The 13,321-nt window shown below is 49.7% G+C and overlaps 1 protein-coding gene and 1 long non-coding RNA gene across 3 annotated transcripts in view; one reads left to right on the top strand and one right to left on the bottom strand.

Annotated features, from left to right (window-relative positions):
• The window catches only part of ARHGDIA (Rho GDP dissociation inhibitor alpha), a 39,470-nt gene extending 33,826 nt beyond the window's left edge, over positions 1 to 5,644 (bottom strand). For both annotated transcript variants that reach the window (XM_089657508.1, XM_089657509.1), the window contains exon 1: positions 5,522 to 5,644. The gene's annotated coding sequence lies outside the window, so the exon portion shown is untranslated. The remainder of the gene's footprint in view (positions 1 to 5,521) is intronic.
• Positions 5,502 to 13,321, top strand: part of LOC149441254 (uncharacterized) — a 33,596-nt gene continuing 25,776 nt past the window's right edge. The window contains exon 1 of the long non-coding RNA XR_016307404.1: positions 5,502 to 5,694. This is a non-coding gene — a long non-coding RNA (uncharacterized LOC149441254). The remainder of the gene's footprint in view (positions 5,695 to 13,321) is intronic.

The following is a 13,321-nucleotide window of genomic DNA, read 5'->3' as shown; positions in this document are numbered from 1 at the left end:
CAGTAAACAGCACATCTGCAAAGACTGCTACCATGAAGTCCAAAACCTCCCCTGCATGGAAAGTTACTTGCACAGATGAGCCAATGGGCCCTGCCAGGATCCAGTCAAGGAAAGCCTGTGTGCACAACTATGTATGCGCCATAATGGGGGGGGGGTATGGGGGGCTTGGCGCTAAAGCTCTGCTTTACCCGGGTCATGTTCGGTGGGCGGTATGTGACTTTTACTTTCATTTTCACCGTAATAGGCTGTGTACCATTCTTTAGGTGGGCAGTAAAACCACGGCTCAGCTGCCCGCTTTTCCCACCCATGTGAATGAGCCCTTAGACCTGGTTCCCACCTATGCAATTTGTTGCGATTTGACAGTTCAAAACAAAACAAAAAAAAAAAAATCACGACAAGTTACACCCCATTTGCAGCAGTGGAACCAAATCGTTGCGACTCAAGGTGCAGCAACTTTGAAGAAGGTTCCTGTACTGCTTTTGTGCGATTTCATTGCAATCTGCATTAACATCTGTTTAACCCCTGGGCGCCGGTGCCCCCTTTAAGGGTTTCGGGAGGTGGGGTGGGGTTTTAGGGTCATGTGACCGCCGTGATTCGCTGTCACATTATTATTATTTCAGGTACTTATATAGCGCCATCAATTTACGCAGCACTTTACATATATATTGTACATTCACATCAGTCCCTAACCCTCAAGGGGTGTACAATCTAAGGTCCCTAACCCTCAAGGGGCGTACAATCTAAGGTTCCTAACCCTCAAGGACCGTACAATCTAAGGTCCCTAACCCTCAAGGGGCGTACAATCTAAGGTCCCTAACCCTCAAGGGGCGTACAATCTAAGGTCCCTAACCCTCAAGGGGCGTACAATCTAAGGTCCCTAACCTTCAAGGAACGTACAATCTAAGGTCCCTAACCTTCAAGGAACGTACAATCTAAGGTCCCTAACCCTCAAGGGGTGTACAATCTAAGGTCCCTAACCCTCAAGGGGCGTACAATCTAAGGTTCCTAACCCTCAAGGGGCGTACAATCTAAGGTCCCTAACTCACATTCATACATACATATACTAGAGGATTGGGGACTGATGTGAATGTACAATGTACTTTTCCATGAGTACCGGACATGTGTGCAGGGCGCGCGCTCTCAGCAGGTATGTTTTTCTTAATTGCCTGCAAATATGTGGCCGCTCAGCATCAAGGCCCAGACGCCGGGAGGCCGCACATCTGTGTGCGGCCAGCGCCAAGAGGTTACTGAAGTTGCAAAGAAATTGCACATTAATAATCGCACTGATCGCTAGCTTTGAAATCGTGCTGAAAAAGCGCAACTTCAAATCAGCACTGGTGAGAACCCCGGGCTCGCTGTATATATGTGGACGGTTTCTTGATTTTGTATCAATCTAGCAGCAGTGTCCCTGTTCTATAGTAAGTGATCGGTATGCTACCAGTGCATGTACCTGCAGTGCATGTATACTTTTAAAAAGAAAAAAAAAAAGGAGAGAGAAAAAAAAAAAGGAGAGAGAAAAAAAAAAGGAGAAAGAAAAAAGAAAAAAAGAAAGGAAAAAAAGAAAAAGGAAAAAAAAAAAAGAGAGAAAAAAAGAAAGAGGAAAAAAAGAGAGAAAAAAAAAAGGAGAAAGAAAAAAGAAAAAAAGAAAGGAAAAAAAGAAAAAGGAAAAAAAAAAGAGAAAAAAAGAAAGAGGAAAAAAGAGAGAAAAAAAAAGGAGAGAGAAAAAAAAAAGGAGAGAAAAAAAAAAAAAGGAGAGAGAAAAAAAAAAAAGGAGAGAGATAAAAAGGAACACTACCACACTGGTTTTTACTCGGCTAAGAACGGGAACTATTGTTAAAAATGTTTAGACCTCCCCGGAGTTGAGCTTTAATAAACTGCAGCAAAGCTCTGCAGGGGCACATTAGCAGTCTGTGTGTAGGCGTGCGTTCTCGTGCGTCAATATCTGTCAGAATAGGTGTGAGTGGCGGCTGCTGGGCCAGGAGCATTGACGTTTATCACCTGCCCTGAACATGGGATTTCTAGGAGATCGCCCTCACAGCAGCTTCCAGCCAGCCGTGCAGAAATGTAGCTCTGTGTGATCGCTAACCATTCAAAACTACATAATGCTGCGCAGCTCTCTCCGCGGGACTCCGCTGAGGGCGTACGTTGTGCACCAGCCTGACTTCATCACTGCAGAAGGTTACAGCTGAACTAAAGGAATCAGCAAACATGACGGAGATTTACTAAAACTGGAGCACCCAGAATCCGGTGCAGCTGTGCATGGGAGCCAATCAGCTTCTAACTTCAGCTTGTTGGTTTCTATGCAGAACTGCACCAGAGTTTGCGCTCTCCTGTTTTAGTAAATAGCCCCCATGGTCTAAACTCATTCATCGTGTGTCTTTTCCTTGACTCTCCGTGTGCTTTGTGTATTTCTTCCAGATCTGTAATCCAGCGTGAAACTTGGACTTCCTGTAATATTATTATTATACAGGATTTATGGCGCCAACAGTTTGCTCAGCGCTTTACAATATAACGGGAGACAATACAGCAACAATACAGTTCAATACAAGAGGGATAGGAGGGCCCTGATCCTGGGAGCTTACAATCTAGGAGGGATATATATATATATAAAGACTTCTCCTCTCTCTCTTTGTTCAGGGTGACTGATCTCATCTCCGCCCCCCCCTGTAGTTTTCTGCAGGCAGCCTGTAGTGGGTAGAGCCTGTTGGGTCCCTCCCACAGCTGTGCTCTCTGCACAGGTGCATAGTGATGATGTCACTGCTACTTTACAAGGTAACAGCTGGGTTTGCAAAGGCATTCAGGTACACACAAACAGGAATAGCAGGAAACTTCCAAAGGCCACGCCCATTCTTGTGATACCTAAAAGGAGATTTTCCTCCAATTTAGGAAGATCTCCTCTCAGTTCCTGATATCACAGGGACAGGAGGTGAAGGCAAAAGTCCATGGACTGTTTTAAAGTGAATGTAAACCCTGACAAAGTTCTTCCGTTTTTAATATTTTAACTGCCATTGGAAGGGATTTCTTACATCCATTTGAGAAGTTAGAAAAAAAACCTGTTAATTCTGCCCGTTGTCAGCTGATACCCGCCCACGCGGTTCTGCATTGCAACAATTGCATTGTTTTCTGAGGATTACAGGACAACAACCCTCTATATACTGCCCACCACCTGAGTGCGCCCCCTCCTCCATCTACCACCTGAGTGCACCCCCTCCTCCATCTACCACTTGAGTGCACCCCCACCTGAGTGCGCCCCCTCCTCCATCTACCACCTGAGTGCACCACCACCTGAGTGCACCACCACCTGAGTGCACCCCCTCCTCCATCTACCACCTGAGTGCACCACCACCTGAGTGCGCCCCCTCCTCCACCTGAGTGCACTCCCTCCCTCATCTACCACCCGAGTGCACCGCCCCAACCTCCGCCTTCCACCAGAGTGCACAAGCCCCCCACCCACCTGAATACGCCCCTCCCACCCTCATCTACCACCTGAGAGCTACCCCGTCTACCACCCGAGTGCACCGCCCCAACCTCAGCCTTCCACCAGAGTGCACAACCCCCCCACCCACCCACCTGAGTATGCCCCTCCCACCCTCTGCCTGCCACCTGAGTGTACCCCCTCCTTCATCTACCACCTGAGAGCTCCCCCCCCTCCGTCTACCACTTGAGTGCACCACCCCAACCTCCACCTTCCACCAGAGTGCACAACCCCCCCCCCCCCCACCACCTGAGTCCGCCCCCCCCCATCCGAGTACGCCCCCCTACCCTCTGCCTGCCACTTGAGTGAGCCACCCCCCCACCCTCTGCCTACCACGTGAGTGCGCCCCCTCCCCACCCTTTGCTTGCAACCTGAGTGCACAACCCCCCACCCACCATCTGCCTGACTCCACCGGCCACCTGAGTGCACCCCCTCCTCCCTCTGCCTGCCACCTGAGTGCACAATCCCCCACCCACCCTATGCCTACTCCCTCAATATACCCTCTCAGTGTGCCCCCTCCTGCCTCCACCTGAGCGCACTCCTTCTGCCCACCGCCTGAGCGCGCCCGCTCCTCCCTCTGCCCACCGCCTGAGCGCGCCCGCTCCTCCCTCTGCCCACCGCCTGAGCGCGCCTGCTCCTCCCTCTGCCCACCGCCTGAGCGCGCCCGCTCCTCCCTCTGCCCACCGCCTGAGCGCGCCGGCTCCTCCCTCTGCCCACCGCCTGAGCGCGCCCGCTCCTTCCTCTGCCCACCGCCTGAGCGCGCCCGCTCCTCCCTCTGCCCGCTTCTCCCTCTGCCCACCGCCTGGGTGCACCGCTCCTCCCTCTGCCCACCGCCTGAGCGCGCCCGCTCCTCCCTCTGCCCACCGCCTGGGCGCGCCCGCTCCTCCCTCTGCCCACCGCCTGGGCGCGCCCGCTCCTCCCTCTGACCACTTCTCCCTCTGCCCACCGCCAGAGCGCGCCCGCTCCTCCCTCTGCCCACCGCCTGAGCGCGCCCGCTCCTCCCTCTGCCCACCGCCTGAGCGCGCCCGCTCCTCCCTCTGACCACTTCTCCCTCTGCCCACCGCCAGAGCGCGCCCGCTCCTCCCTCTGCCCACCGCCTGAGCGCACCCGCTCCTCCCTCTGCCCACCGCCTGAGCGCACCCGCTCCTCCCTCTGCCCACCGCTTGAGGGCGCCCGCTCCTCCCTCTGCCCACCGCTTGAGCGCGCCCCCTCCACCCGCTGCCCACCGCCTGAGCGCGCCCCCTCCACCCGCTGCCCACCGCCTGAGCGCGCCCCCTCCTCCCTCTGCCCACCGCCTGAGCGCGCCCCCCTCCTCCCTCTGCCCACCGCCTGAGCGCGCCCCCCTCCTCCCTCTGCCCACCGCCTGGGTGCGCCCGCTCCTCCTTCTGCCCACCGCCTGGATACGTTCCTCCTCCAATTAGATTGTAGAAAAGGACAAGAGAGGTATGGACACCTGGATGAGGGTTGGCGCACCCCCTGGAATAACACTCACATCTTATCACTCCAATTCTAAAAGCTGGCGGATGGCTCAGCCAACCTGTCTCCACCCATAACCCAATGATGACTTTAGAATGGGCGGAGCCTCTTGGTTTTAGTGCCTGGCATCTCCATGGCAGGGATCTCCTGGCTACAGTGGGGTCACCGGGGCCATTTTCCCCTCCTTTCCTGTGTCACCAGCAGCGAGCAGACCAGTGCGTAACACAACGCCATTCCTCATTGGCTCATGACAGGGAGGTCAATCCAGCTGCTGAAGAACTACAAGTCCCAGCACAGCCTATGCCTGGCATGTGACAGCAGCCATGGGGCCGGGGCCCACCCACCTCCTCCTCAGGGCCCAGAAGAAGTCTGTGCTGTCCACAGCAGCCAATCAGCTTCCATTTACCTCGGCTGACATTACCCTTAATGGGTTGCTAGGGGCAACAGCCAGATTTCCCCTTTTCTCTTCCACTTAGCCGTCGCTATGGTGACTCCCCTGTCACGTGACAGCCGCGGCCTTCCCCGATCCTCCCTTCGGCAGTCACTGTGGAGCCAAGAGAGCACACTTACCGGGCCGCTTCGGTTCCCCGCTCTTACAGCTCCCACCCTCAGGAATGGCGAATGAAGGCCGTACACGCCCCGCCGTGCGCGCTCGTCTGCTTTTCCGGGATTTACGTCAATTCCGGCGACGGCCATCTTGCTACTCCCAGAGGCTGAGCAGTGAAGCGGCGAAGGGAGCAGAGGTGAGGAAGCTGTGCCACAGTCGGTGGGTGGAGGGGATTCTAAACAGGATGTGAGTGAGGAGACAGACAATACTCAGAGCTCTGGGTGCCTGAATAGGGAGGCTTCAAGAGGGAGAGGCCTGGGAGCAGAATACAAGCTTTATAAAAGAAAAGATGAATATTGGTTACACACGTCCAATATACAACCTGGAATTATCAGCAAAAGGCCCAACAAGAGTCCTGGTGAAATTGGGCATCTATACCCGGGTATATATAGTGATCACTAGAGAGACCTCCAGGTGAATAATGCTGCGTATGTCTTTGTGTCAGATACCTGAAGACAAGATCTGCGGTGATTGGGAGATCTTCCAACTGTTGTCCAACCAGCCTGGAATGGAGATTCTCACCCGCAGGAACTGTGGTGTGGCACTGTAGCTCAGAGTCAGCCTATCTACTCTGCGCTGAGTCCCTAGTAGCGTCTGATCTCTCATGCAACCATACCTCTAACTGCGAGAAGTGGCCACAACATGAAACAAAAGCAATACTCCGGGTTGGCCCACTTGGCAGATTCCACACAACTCTCTTGTATTCAGGTGCAAAGTCCAGCTTGTCTGATTAGTATAGACAGACTGATATCTGGATAGCTGCCCACCAATTAAGTCCCCCCCCAACCCCTCCCTCTGCCCACCACCTGAGTGTAGCCCCCCTCTACCCACCACCTGAGTGCGCCCTCTTCCTCCGCCCACCACCTGAGTGCGCCTTCTTCCTCCCTCTACCAACCACATGAGTGTGCTCCCTCTCCGTCCACCACCTTGGTGTTCCCCCGATCTACTCGCCACCTGAGTGCCCTCCTCGTCTCCCCAGTTAGGTTTAAGAAAAGGGCAACAAAAGTATGGACACCCAGATTTGAGTTAGCACACCCCCTGCAATGATTAATAACAGTACATGCATTCAATGTAGAAACAGGTATTATCATCAAAAGGCCCAACAAGAGGCCTGGTGGAATTGGGCATCTATACCCGGGTATATATAGTTATCACTAGAGATACCTCCAGATGAATGTTGCAGCAATAGCCCCTGAAAATGATTTAGTGCCTTTGTGTCAGATATCTGATGAAAAGACTTGCAGTGATGGGGAGATCCTCCAGCTGTTGTCCAACCAGCCTGAAATGGAGCTTCTCACCCGCAGGAACTGTGGTGTGGCACTGTAGCTCAGAGTCAGCCTATCTACTCTGCACTGAGTCCCTAGTAGTGTCTGATCTCTCATGCAACCGTACCTTTAACTGCCAGAAGTGGCCACAACATGAAACAAAAGCAATGCCCTGGGTCGGCCCACTTGGCAGATCCCACACAACTCTCTTGTATTCAGGTGCAAAGACCAGCTTGTCTGATTAGTATAGACAGACTGATATCCGGATAGCTGCCCACCAACTAAGTCCTCCCTCTGGCCACCACCTGAGTGTACCCCCCTCCGCCCACCACCTGAGTGTGCCCTCTTCCTCCGCCCACCACCTGAGTACGCCTTCTTCCTCCCTCTACCAACTACCTGAGTGTGCCCCTGATACGCCAGCCACCTGAGTGTGCTCCCTCTCCATCCTCCACCTGGGTGTTCCCCTGTTCTACTCGCCACCTGAGTGCCCCCCTCATTTACCCAGTTAGGTTTAAGAAAAGGGCAACAAAAGTATGGACACCCAGATTTGAGTTAGCACACCCCCTGCAATGATTAATAACAGTACATGCATTCAATGTAGAAACAGTTATTATCATCAAAAGGCCCAACAAGAGTCCTGGTGCCATTGGGCATCTATACCCGGGTATATATAGTTATCACTAGAGATACCTCCAGATGAATGTTGCAGCAGGAGCCCCTGAAAATGATTTAGTGCCTTTGTGTCAGATATCTGATGAAAAGACCTGCAGTGATGGGGAGATCCTCCAATTGTTGTCCAACCACCTGGAATGGAACTTCTCACCCGCAGGAACTGTGTTTTGGCACTTGAACTCAGAGTCCGCCTATCTACTCTGTGCTGAGTCCCTAGTAGCTCTACCAGAGGTAGCCACAGCATGAAAAAAAAAGCAACGCTGCTCCTGATCGACCCGCTTGGGAGGTCCCACACAACTCACATGTGTTCAGGTGCAAAGCCAAGCTTGTTGCACTGATTAATATAGACAGACAGATATTCAGATGGCTGAAATTAAAAAAAAAATGTTATACGCCTAAGCACAATTTTGAAACTTTGACATGTGTTAGCAAAACTGTTCATATCATCACAACTACTTTGTACATCAAGGTGGATTATACCGCGTTTTTTATCAGGACAAATTGGACTTTCCTTTGGTGGTAAATGGTAATGGATATCTCCTGATTGTTTTTCATTACCAAAAGAAAACTGGCCGAAATTAGTTAAAAAACCCCAAAACTTTTTTTTAAAATTTAGCTGTATGTTTCTTGCTACTACCATAACCTACCACCAAAGAACAACCCAAAATAATTTCTCCTGGCGATCGCAGCAATACCATATATGTGTATGTTAGTTGTTGTTTGTACCCGTAGTACAACCTAGAAACAATAGTGCGCAATTTGCTTTTTTTCCCTGCCACTAACTGACACTGATTTAAAAATTAAAAAAAAAAAAAGACCTTGACCTTTGACCCTCACCTTGACCCTGACCATGACCCAAATACTAACCCTGGCACAGACCTAAATCAAACCTTGATCTAGTTTTTTTTGTTTATTTTTTTATTATTATTTTTATTTGTTTTCTTACACACACTTATTTTTTTTTCTCTCCGAAAGGACAGAAAGAGATACAATGTATCTCTCTCCTCCATTCAGAGAGAGAAAACAAGGGGAGTGGGCTTCACAGTTACTGATCACTGAGCCAATCAGAGGCCAACACAGTGATCGGGTGACCCAGAATTGGGAGCTCTGGGTCTTGATAGTTAGAACCAGGGGCAGACTGACCATTTGGAAACCCGGGCACTGCCTGAGGGCCCGGGGTCAGTAGGGGGCCCCATGAGATGCCCCTGGTACCTTTTTTATAGGCTTTTTGAGTTTGGGCGAGGACACGGGCCCCATGATCCCCTATTGCCCAGGGGCCCCATGAGTTGTCAGTCCGCCCCTGGTTAGAACTGGACCTGCGACTCTCAGTGACACCCCAGTTTTTGGGCAGAAAGATAGGTATGCAAATTAGTGGCCTGACAGTTCTGTGAGGCCGCTTATTTGTGTGCGGTCGGCATCAAGGGGTTAATGCACAGAATGAACCATTTAGAACCATTTTCAGCGCTAGCTGTTTGAAATGCGTTGGCCTTTTGCAATACATTCCCCCATAGGATCCGGGTGCTGCTTTGACATTCTAATAAAGAGTGCAGCCATCTGGATATTTGTCTGTCTGTACCAGGGGTCTCCAAACTTTCTAAACAAAGGGCCAGCTTACTGTCCTTCAGACTTTAGGGGGGCCGGAGTGGCCAGTGGGAGTTAAAAATGTCCCAGCGAAAGTGGGAGTAAAAAAAATGACATAGTGCTTGTAGTCAGTGGAAGGAGGAATAGTGTCCAATCATTGGTATTAGTTGGAGGAATAGCTCCTCATCACTTGTATTTTGATTGCCGGAGATCCTCGGCAATCCCCGGGTGTGGGTGAGTAATCACTGGCCGGGACCTAGTGATTGACAGCCACGAACGGAGGTGTTGGCAGGGCGTGCGCCCCCTACCCGGAAATGCAAAATAACACACACACACACTTACTTTTGTACAGCCCTGTAGCAGTCTATCTGCTATAGGGTGGACTGGAAGCTGTTAATGCATTGCTTGAATTAAAGTGTTACTAAGACCACAACAGTACAATCAGTCTGTATATACAGTAAAGCATGCTTGTTATACTCACTGTGGAACCTAAGGGGTTAATCCTCTGCATTGTGTAAAAAAGACTGTTTCATCCCATCTTCTCTGATCCTTCCCTTCTTCCAGTGTTCCCCCTTTTATCTCCTGATAAGACATATCGTGTGGAGACACTCTGCACATGCTCAGTTTGGTGTGTATTGCTAGAGAGGCTCAGTTCACAGCTATGCAGGTGTGTCAGCGCGTGTGCGGTTTTGCACAATTTGGCGCATCGCATTTAGGGCAGCTGGTATGCGCTAAGCATGAAAATCGCACAAAAGAAGTGCAAGTACCTTTCATTTTTAATTGCCCTGCACCAAGATACATTGTACTTTGTTGCCATGCGATTTCTCACGCATGTTGGTAAGGTGTGTTGGGTTGCCATAAAAAACACGCGAGATACTGCATCGCATAAATGAGAACTGAGCCAGAGCAATGAAGAGATCAGGAAAACAGATTGCTGGAGATGAAAACCAAATTAGCAGTACGAGGATTGACATTGTATAGAGAGAGAGGAATGAAGAATAAAAAATTGTCAAATCCCAGCGACAAGGAGGATCCTGTGTGCGTCAGCTTTATATAGTATTTACAGCATAAATTGGGGATCGCTTACACCCGAAGAACAATTTGTGATGAATCACTTTTCATAGAGCGCTGGGACTGACAGACATTCAGGAGGCGATATTACCTGTCTTCTTTTTTGACAGCTGATTGGGCTGTTTCAGTGGGAATGCCTTGCTGCAACAGTGAGCCTAGAACAACCCCATTCACTTGACAGAGGGGTGTATCATGTGTACACCCCACCGCCCCCAAACACCCCATTCGGCTGCCTTTGCAGCTTAAAGTGATAATAAACGATATGCTAATGCAGGCCATACATGGTTCGAATTCCGAACAATTTTTCGTCCGAAAATCGGAAACATCGCTCGCTCAGTAATCCGATGGTGCCATCGTTGATTTCGAAAATCAGCCGACCAAGTCATAAAATTCACCCCATATAACAGGCAAAACTTCTGTTCACGGCTCATGCGCATATTCTTTTCGGAAAAATGATCGTACGATTGGACCATCATTGAGTCGAAAATCAGTTATTTTTCAAAAATTTTCCAACATGCCGATCACCGAAAACGGGAGGAATCACGAAAATCTGCCGGTGCTATTGACCCACTAACAGAGCGAAAATCGGCTGATTATTCTTAGGTCCGACTTTCGGACGCAAAATTGATCAATTTTCGACCCATGTATGGCCGGCATTATTCTCCAAAAATAATCCATACACATCCACTTCTTAAAGTGGTTCTAAAGCCTAAAGGTTTTGTACCTTAATGCATTAATATGTATAGATGGTTGCCAGCACTGGCAGCGCCTGTTTTTTGTTTAGCGTCGTTCCCAGTTACGATCACCGAAAAGCCAGTCTTGTTAACCACCTCCCGTCCGGCCGTTGTATATAAACGGCTGGACGGTGGCAGTGCAGGGTGGGGTGGCCGGACACAGTGGAACACCGATCGTCGAACGGGACCTCTGTGCGAGGTCCTGATCATGTGATCACTGATTGGCCAATCAGTGATCACATGCAAAGTAGTACGCAAGATGTCACTTGTGACATCATTGCTTACTACGTGTGAAATCTGTGAATGATCACAGAGGTCACATGGTACAGGGCTATTCACAACAGCTTTGTACCATGTGACAAGCTGTGACCAATCACAGCTCACTCAGTACTTCTCAATGGCTGCAAGAATGCAGCTAGAGAGGAGAAATGATTGCTTTTACATCCTTTATGTGTGTAAAAGCAATCAGTGTAAAAAAATAAAAAAAAATCTTCATCACCCCCCACAAGTAGTACAGTGTCACCATGGTGACACTGTACTGCTAGGGTGATAGTATGTAAAAAAATAAATAATATAAAAATGTAAAAAAAAGTTTACAAATTATACGTTTGGTTATAAACTAATTTGGGTTATTTTTTTTTTACTAAATAAATAAATAAAATAAATTTTGGCCAAGATTTATGATGAAATACTATTTATTTGCAAAATTTTATAAGAAAAACACTTTTTTTCAAAATTTTTGGACTTTTTAATTTACATAGCAAAAAAAAATAAACATCCCAGTGGTGAATAAATATCACCAAAATAAAGCTATATCTGTCTCAAAAAAATGCTAAAAAATTCATATGGGTACAGTGTTGCATGACCGCGCAATTGTCATTCGAAGTGTGATAGCGCTGAAATCTGAAAATTGGCCTGGACAGGAAGGGGGTGAAAGTGTCCGGACTGGAAGGGGGTGAAAGTGTCCGGAAAGGAAGGGGGGGAAAGCGTCCGGACAGGAAGGGGGTGAAAGTGTCCGGAAAGGAAGGGGGGGAAAGCGTCCGGACAGGAAGGGGGTGAAAGTGTCCGGACAGGAAGGGGGGGAAAGCGTCCGGACAGGAAGGGGGTGAAAGTGTCCGGACTGGAAGGGGGTGAAAGTGTCCGGAAAGGAAGGGGGGGAAAGCGTCCGGACAGGAAGGGGGGGAAAGCGTCCGGACAAGAAGGGGGTGAAAGTGTCCGGAAAGGAAGGGGGTGAAAGTGTCTGGACAGGAAGGGGGGGAAAGCGTCCGGACAGGAAGGGGGTGAAAGTGTCCGGACTGGAAGGGGGTGAAAGTGTCCGGACAGGAAGGGGGGGAAAGCGTCCGGACAGGAAGGGGGTGAAAGTGTCCGGAAAGGAAGGGGGTGAAAGTGTCCGGACAGGAAGGGGGGGAAAGCGTCCGGACAAGAAGGGGGTGAAAGTGTCCGGACAGGAAGGGGGGGAAAGCGTCCGGACAAGAAGGGGGTGAAAGTGTCCGGACTGGAAGTGGTTAACAAAGAATCATCTGTGGCCTGAAGATGGCAGTGTGCCTCTGGGTAATGCACTACACATAATTTGCACATACAGGGTGATTGAAAAGTAACTCCTTATTTTAAAAATCTTATCATTTATTTTTTAATCAATATTTTTACAAAAAATGAATATGAGAAGAACACACATAACATGGAGTTTTATTTAAAATTCGATATGTGCACCAGCATTCGCCTGCAGCTTCTGAAGCCGCTCGGGAATCGCAGGAACTCTTGTGGGATGGCTGAAATAACTTCTCGTAGTCGCCCTTCAAGTTCTTCTAAACTCTTTGGTTTTGTAGAGTAAACTTGTTCCTTCAACCAACCCCAAAGAAAAAAGTCGCAGGGTGTTAAATCAGGGCCACTCATGCAGACCACGTCGACCCAACCATCTCCCAGGAAAATGTTCATTCAGCCACGAACAATAGTAGCAAAATGTGGAGGAGCACTATCTTACATAAAAATCAAGTCTTCAATATTCTCCCAGGCAGGGGCGGACTGACCATTTGGAAACTCGGGCACTGCCTGAGGGCCCGGGGTCAGTGGGGGCCCCGTGAGATGCCCCTGCTACCTTTTTCATAGGCTTTTTTGAGTTTGGGCAAGGACACAGGGGCCCCATGATCCCCTATTGCCCAGGGGCCCCATGATCCCCTATTGCCCAGGGGCCCCATGAGTTGTCAGCCTGCCCCTGCTCCCAGGTATTGACAACTGGCCAGATTTCATCTTGCAGCATAGTGAGATACCTTTTGGCATTCATGGTATCGCAGATTTAATTGTCATAGATTAACCCCTTCACACCTAAGGGTAAAACAAATCTAAATGCCTAAGCACAATTCTGCAACATTGACATATGATAGTAAAACCGGTCATATCATCACAACTACTTTGTACAGCCAGGTGGATTATACCGCGTTTT

This window comes from Staurois parvus, unplaced genomic scaffold (assembly GCF_062004578.1).
Source record: "Staurois parvus isolate SC_StPar_1 unplaced genomic scaffold, SC_StPar_1.0 ptg001008l, whole genome shotgun sequence".
Classification (NCBI taxonomy): Eukaryota; Metazoa; Chordata; class Amphibia; order Anura; family Ranidae; genus Staurois; species Staurois parvus.
The sequence above is the reverse complement of the archived record's forward strand: the minus strand, read 5'-3'. Positions and strand labels throughout refer to the sequence as shown.